Source organism: Podarcis vaucheri (assembly GCF_965113315.1).
Source record: "Podarcis vaucheri genome assembly, chromosome: 8".
Lineage (NCBI taxonomy): Eukaryota > Metazoa > Chordata > Lepidosauria > Squamata > Lacertidae > Podarcis > Podarcis vaucheri.
This window is the reverse complement of record NC_138766.1, coordinates 62,787,538-62,795,486: the sequence shown is the minus strand read 5'-3', so window position 1 is coordinate 62,795,486 and position 7,949 is coordinate 62,787,538. Positions and strand designations below refer to the sequence as shown.

At 40.1% G+C, this 7,949-nt stretch overlaps 1 long non-coding RNA gene across 1 annotated transcript; it reads right to left on the bottom strand.

Moving 5' to 3' along the window:
- Window positions 1-1,482: 1,482 nt before the first annotated feature.
- Window positions 1,483-5,114, bottom strand: LOC309539879. The gene is made up of 2 exons (XR_014223023.1): window positions 4,932-5,114; window positions 1,483-2,142 (listed from the first exon to the last, which is right to left on the bottom strand). It is a non-coding gene; the product is annotated as an uncharacterized lncRNA (long non-coding RNA).
- Between the last annotated feature and the right edge of the window lie 2,835 nt (window positions 5,115-7,949).

The following is a 7,949-nucleotide window of genomic DNA, read 5'->3' as shown; positions in this document are numbered from 1 at the left end:
TTACTTTACTTTGTAATACATTTTTGTCTAATAGTGAGACTTCTGTTGCAAATCCTTTGTTTTTTTATCTTCATTAAATTATCATATAACTGGTGGTATTGGCTCCACCCTGTCAGGTGGTGCTTTATTTCTCCGTAATTCTTTAATTTTAATTTATTATCCTTTTCCTCTAGCAAATCCCTGTATGTGGCCCAGTTCATTTCCATATTTCTCTTTTCTCTTTTTAATCGTTATAGCTTCCATGGTTTGTATCTTGAAGGGTAATGCATGCGCACACACAATGGATGAAACTCCTGGTTGCCAATAGTGCCATTTCTCCCCCCCCCATTGCTTTAAACATTTATATTCCACCTTTCTCTCTCTCTCTCTCTCTCTCTCTCTCTCTCTCTCTCTCACACACACACACACACACACACACACACCACCTACAATGCAAAGATTAAAACCAATCATATGATACTATTAAACAATAGTATCAACCAGGGGGAAAACTAGCAGCAGTACAAATATAACTGTCATATGGGATAAAAAGGACATCATGTGCCCTGGGATTCCTCCCTCCCTTATTCTAACTGGAGTACACTACTGATCCACCGCCACAAGCTGGTCCTGAAAGTTACAGAGCAAAGACATAATTCAGTTATGCATATGAAGGACTGCAGTTAAGTCAACTCTTTCCCCATGTACACCTGAGGTACATGGGGTTTATGTGGTAGGTGAACAGACTACATATTCTTCAGTAAGTTTAAAACCTTTACTTACTAAAACCAAAGGTCTGATTAATGTATTGTTCCATGCAGCAGCAAGGGGAGCACAGGTACCTGTAGATTACTATTGGATGCAAAATACATAATATGGTTTCAAACATGCAGTCTGAACTTGGGTTAAGTTCCGGACATGTCCATCCTGGTCGGTTATATAGCTGGGAGGGAGAGGAAAGGAAGAGAAGAGAAGCAGCTTCACTTCCTCCCTCACTGAGGTAAGTGGATGTGATCTCGCTGAGTCTAGGAACAGACCTCTTTGGTCTTAAACCCTTCATGCACTAACTGGCACTTTATACCTCATTACGTTTGACTGTGATTTTCCATAGTTTGGCCCTTATCTCTTTAAAAATCATGACACTTTTATCAGCAAATCAGTATCATTTCCATTTTAACAAACTTTCAGGACTGAGAGAGTGACTTTCAAACAGATCTCCATTATTCCCTTACATATCCTAGCAAATCCTATACATATCTACTCAGAAGTAAGAACAATAAGTTCAGTGGGATTTACTTCCAGGTAAGTGTGCAGAGGATTGCAGCCTAAATGGTTCTCATTCTGGAAGCTACTGACATGAGTGTTAGATTCTTAGCCTTTCTGACAGCGAACTGTCTCTTGCTATATTTGCACAGTTCAGTTATTTATGCTAGGCCTCTGGGATGTGGTGATCTAGGGATCTTAATATGTAAATAAATAAATAAGCATTGAGTTGACAAGATGTCACTGTAACATACTTCATTCATATGCAAGGATACGCAGAGATGTGGTCAGGGCAAACAAAGTTTGGCTTCTTAAAAGCAACAACAACCCTGGAACATGAAGAAGTGCAGAGTTCAGCTTACCATAATCTTCTTATGGTTGCCAGGCCAAATCCAGTCTGCAGGGAGACTGAACAATGAGTGAGAGCTCACTTGGAGTAGCATCATATTCTGGTATACTAAATTACTAGAAACCACCGTGTCATGGTGTGGACTTCTAAACACAGCACGTAAGAATATGGTAAAGGTATATGCTTGCATATTTTTTTTACCATGTTCTTACCTGCTGTATTACAAATGCCACGCAACCTCTTTAACATTTATAATGATGGGATTGTTTAAGCTTCCATGGCTTCATTCCAACTGTTTATGAATTAGTTCATGGAACTTGTGCAGATTCACTAGTCCTTATGCCATTCATTTATGTCTCAAAATCAGTCTCATCCTGCTAATTTTCTTCTCGGTCTTTTTGCTCTCCAAATAGGTCTGGAAAATGGTGATGACAAGCCCCTAGTACCACTTTGACCTTCCACTTGGTGGAGTCCGTACATCTGAGTGACCTTTCCATTTCATCTCTTTTCTCCCATGGTCCATGCTGCAATTAAGTTCTTCTTGTCTCTCTCTGTATCATTCAAGAGACATTGATTAAAAGGTGAATAAATTACGTTGCTTTTTGAAACAGTATTATCCTGCGATCTATGTAAATACCTTGACATGAGCAGGGGGAAAAATGTTTTCTTTGTGGGCTTGAGGCTTGATGTGATTTCTTCCATGCACTAATTAAAATGGGAAAAAAGAGTATTTCTAAAACATCAACATATGATGGAAAAAAATTCTTCAACTTGAAAGATTTGCTATGTTTGTTCATTATGAATGGGCCACTCTTGTTTTCTTTCAGGATATTCTGGAGCAGATGTCCCCAAGCTGGTACCTTCCACATGCTTTGGACTACAACTTGCATCATCCTTTTCACTGGCTGTGCCAGCTAGGGCTGATGGGAGTTGTAGTTCCAAAACATCTGGAAGGCACCAGGTTGAGTATCTCAAACACCAATTACTGTTCACTGGCTTTGTTTCTAGAAATAAAATATGTCCACCCTCCTTAAAAATAACAAATTAGGAGGCTAATATGATGATGAAAGGTGAGGCCTGATAATAGGTAAGCAATCCTACAGTCCTTTGAAAGGTAGCCCAAGATGTCTGAGGAGGGAGTGAATGAATAGGTAAAACGCACATTCATTGAATCCAAAGAAAACTTATTATTTCATAGGAATCTCCTAGGCGGAGCAAGCGAAAGCCATCATAGTCCTCACTGGCAAGGTTTCAGAGGGTTGCTGCTAAGGATGGGGGATAAATTCATTTTGGTGTGAATTTTAATGAGATCCTTCCTATTTTAAACTTTTTGAAATAGTAAGTTATCCGAAACACAGCTATCCTTCAAAATTTGTACTTCTCTGAATTTGATAGTTCTTTACTTAAGCAAACAAGGGACCTGTTGAGATGCTTTAGGACACGGGTAGCCAACATGTTGTTCTCCAGCTGCTGTGGACTACAGCTCCCATCTGTCCGAGGGAGCAAGGGCAATGGTCAGGAATTATGAGAGTTGTGGTCCACAACATCTGGAGGGCATCATATTCGCTACCCCCTCCCAGGAGACCTGATGAACTGGCCCTGGTCAAATAAATATGGCCTTGGTCTTTTCTCCCTGTGACTGATATTTGCCATATTCCTTCACATATCTAGTAAAACAATCAAAATGAATGAACAGGTGCGTAAGTACTAGATAAATAAAATCAAACAAAAATCTGCTAGGATGAATTAATACCTAACTTTTCAAGTGGTTAAAATGCTTATTTGATTTGATCATCCTCATGGGTTTCTATTGCAACACAATGTGAATTTTTAAAACTGAAAATAAATTCACCTACCCCACCTTAAAAAACCCAGCTGCTGTAGTTTTCTTTCCCATTATATAGCAGCATACTGAGCTTTAAAAGTAGCAAAGTGATATAACTGATGAGCTGTGCAGCCCTATTTTTCATGGTGTTATATTTACCATGAGACTTATTTATCATTGTTTTGGTACCGCATAGAATATCAACCATAATACTTGATATAATGGTAGCACTGAGAAATGAGCTTATTCCTCCAATGTGCAAAGCCCAAGCAGAGTGCTGATTCCAATGGGCTGCAAAAATCGTACGGCAAAACTCCTTCAAACATTTCATAGAGCACTTGTAGTCCCCATTGCCCCAGTATATTTTCAGCACTGAATGCTGATCTTCCTGGAGCAAGAAGCAGTAATCATGGGGCTGAAAGTGTCCTCCATCATTTCACGAATCATGTGCAAGTGAAATTATGAATATAGTGTCTTAAGCAGATAATTCCAGTACTTAACAAAAGATGGTATGATTCATTTCCATATGCATCAGAACTATCCCAGCTGATGCTGCAGTTACTGTAAGATTGTATGTTAACTGTCCCCTGGAAAGCCGAAATCAAGATATATTTCCTTTTTATTTTTATTTTTTCCCCAGGAAAAAAAAATCCAATATGTGTACAAAACATATCTTCTCTTGTAGCACTTGACTAAAGTGAGGTTGAGTGTTTCAATTGGCAAGGATGAACTTTGAAGGATGAGCTCTCTGTCCAAACAACATTATTTAAGGCGCCAATATTTCCTTTCAACATTTTCCAATGACACTGGCTAGTGAACTCTGCCATCTCCCTTCCCTGCAGGTTTTGTGTATAGGCCAGTAATTTAAACTTGATATAATTAGTATGTAGCATCAGTTCCTGGTCATCTCAGGACTAGGATTCAGCTTTCCTGGTTTGCTCATCTGGGTCCAGAATTACAATATATTACTTATATTAGTATGAACTAGAATAATACAAACAGGATCTTGCAAGGCAGAGACATTCACAGAACTTACAAAAACTGCATCAGCAGGTGTGGGATTTTTTTTGCAACTTTTTTCTTTTGCAGAGCAGCAATAAGCCTTGCTGTTGTTTATGTTCTACATTGTTTTATTCTCATAATGTAACTACATGTAGTTTAAAAGTTCAGGCTACAAAACCATTTTTTCCAAGCTGGCTTTCTGGAACACACTCGCATTGCCAGGAACCACACCCAGTGGCGGAGTTTCATGCTCTGGCAGGCGGGGGCGGGCGCATGTTCTGGGGCATCCTGGAGGTGGGGCATGCCGCCTGCAGGGGCATGGCACCCAGCGTAGGTGGGGGCAGCCACGATGGCACCCTACCAGGATCACACTGCCGGAGCACTACCCCCGCACTCCTCTTCCTGTGCCAGTGACCACACACACACACACACCCCACCACATTATCTTCCTTCCTCTTTTCAGCTATAGGAACATACACTGCCCCAGAGTATGTTGGTTTCTTCCTGGCTGACCTAGTGTAGCATTTTCTGAACATCTAGCTCCATTGATGCATCTCACTTATACAGATGGTACAAGCTCACTTTGGATGTTCAAACTGGAGTGAGGATGAGTACACTAGCTTCACCCTCAATGCCAACCCAATCACTCCCCCATGAGTCAGAGGGATAATTTCTGAAGCTCTGATCTTGCATTGTTCATGGTGGACTCCTTGTACAACCTAGAACCTTGATCTTCCAGTGTTCTACAATACACAGGGACCCTACAGAAGTAAAGCAGCTACTCTGCTGCAGACCTTTGCCTCCAACTTAGGGAGGATGACTGCACAAGGATGGCAACAGGGCATGGGAGTGGGGTAGGACGTGTCCACTCTGTGCTTCATGTGATTCTAATTGTGTGAAGGATCAGAGCACCCAAACTGGGCTGCATATTTCACATGGATCCATTCAAGATGCTTCATCAGGAGTTGGTGCTGAAATTTGAGAAATTTTAAGGAAATCCATGAGGATTTTCAGTTAACAAGACTAGTAAAATCATTTATGCTTCATTTCATGTTCATTCCTACTGTTAATTAGCAAAAGCATTATCTGTTTCACTCTCTTTCTCACAAATTTTCGTATTATTGGTTGGGTATCACTGTTGTTTACCTTGCTGCACCTCAGAACTCCCTCTTTCTTTCTTTCTTTCTTTCTTTCTTTCTTTCTTTCTTTCTGTGGTTGCCATTGTGTTTGCTGCTGCATCAGAGGGAGGCAAGAATACCTGCTGCTCACATTCAGATAAAGCACAAATTATAACTGGGGGGAAATTAAGTGGGAGTCATAGTTTGTTTATTTAAGTTTGTATAATCCACACTTCAGTTTTAAGAGAAGCACCCAGGGTGGGTAACTTCAGAATAAAAATGATTTATGCCAAAGGAAGTGAAAACAAATATAATAAAAGCAGCAGGATAAATGAGTGGCATTAAACACACACACACACACACACACACACACACACACACACACACACACACACACTTTTCTAATGCTATAAAAGCTTTGGGTACCCTTTGATCAGGGGCCAAGTCCTTGAATAGGAATCAATTCTTTATTCACACTACACCATGCAATAAATCTGAACTTTTTTCATGCTGCGTTGTCTTCTATTGGCTGGAAGAATCAATGTCTCTATTTCACCTTCCCTTCTAGAGTAACAATGCCCTAAAATCTAATAAAGGCCAATGCTTGAGAAACATAATTCAGAATAAATTAAAAGTCACTTGGACACCATCACAGAAAACCAAGAGAAATATTTGAGTGGTTTAAAAAACAGCAACCACATAAATGTAAAATAGAGAGTGCCATCCAAATCATCCTGTGCTAGATGTTTGATATGCAGGGTGCCACCACTGAGAAAGCCCTTTCTCTGGATATCATTCACCTCACCTCAGAAAGCAGAGACATATAGAGAAGGTATTGATGCTTATCTCACATATGTCTGTGTCATATTGGGATGGGGGGAATGGTCGTTCTGGTATATTGGTTCCAAGCCATAAAGGTTTGATGGCACTATACCATGAGCAGACTCTGTTTAACCTTCATATTTCCATAGTACCTCAATATGACTGGCAAGGCAATCTATAACAAAAGCCAAACTACCTGTTACACACAAGACACATAACCGCTCATCTTCGTCTTTCGTTTTTATTTAAATACATCTGGAATGGAGGCTCTGAATGCAATTACAGCAGTGGTGAGGGGTGTGTGTGTTTAATTCTGTGTACATGCCCACCTTTAATTCTGCAAGAAAAATACCGCTGCCTGTTGGTCCCCCCAGCCTCATGAAAACAACACCAGCTTTAGGCAGACAATTTACATCAGGAATACATCAATTTACATCAGATACCGCCTCAAACTATGTTGCGGTTAAAATTAATGCAATCATGGATTTCCTACATATGTCTTCTCTGGTCTTAAAGTGACCTCTTATTATTACTACTGAATTCCTATAAACTATGAAAATGATAGTAAATAATCACAAAACCTCTTAAATGGTTACTTTCCCCACAACTGAGCCTGACTGAATGTTTTCAAATGAATGTTTTCAGATGTAGCCACTGTTTTTCACAACTCAGCCTAGCTGAATGTTAACGGACTTAATATTCTTAGGAGAAACATGCTCTTGAGTTTGTAATTAATGGTCTTGGTGGAGGGGGAAGGTTATTTAAGATGGTAATTTGTATTACTGCACTTGCTTTATAAATGTGATGCTAAGCCAGAGCTGCTTCATTTGCCCTCCTCAACTCATTCTACTGGCCCCCCAGAGTTCTGACCCCGGAGGTCCTGCCTTGATGGCCCCACTGTTATCTGTTCCCATATGTCCCTATCCCAGCCCAAATTCATCCTAAAAGGCAGTGGTTCTGCTGAAGTCCAATTTTCTATCCCTACTTCCTATATCTGCATTTTTTAAATTAAGAGTCCTGATTATGTATTGTCATGTTTGTTGTGATGGGACAAACTATATACATACCGTATTTTTCACTCTATAAGACGCACCAGACCACAAGATGCACCTAGTTTTTGGAGGAGGAAAACAAGGGAAAAAATATTCTGAATCTCAGAAGCCAGAACAGCAAGAGGGATCGCTGTGCAGTGAAAGCAGCAATCCCTCTTGCTGTTCTGGCTTCTGGGATAGCTGTGCAGCCTGCATTCGCTCCATAAGACGCACACACATTTCCCCTTACTTTTTAGGAAGGAAAAAGTGAGTCTTATAGAGCAAAAAATACGATATATCTTTAAATGATATATACCATTACAATGGTTTGCCTATCACACAAACTTATTTTAAGGGCACTGGAAAATACACTCTAGTCTCAATCTGCTAGGAACTGTCTTTTGTGCACACTGGGTTGAAACAAATACAGCTGTGGATTGTGCCCTCTACAGCCGGATTTTGTAAACTCTTCAAGTGGCGTTATAGAACACTTTTAAGAGCGAACTTCAGAGATCATTATGTAACTGAATACAAGAACCAATAATGTCAGCATGCCATAA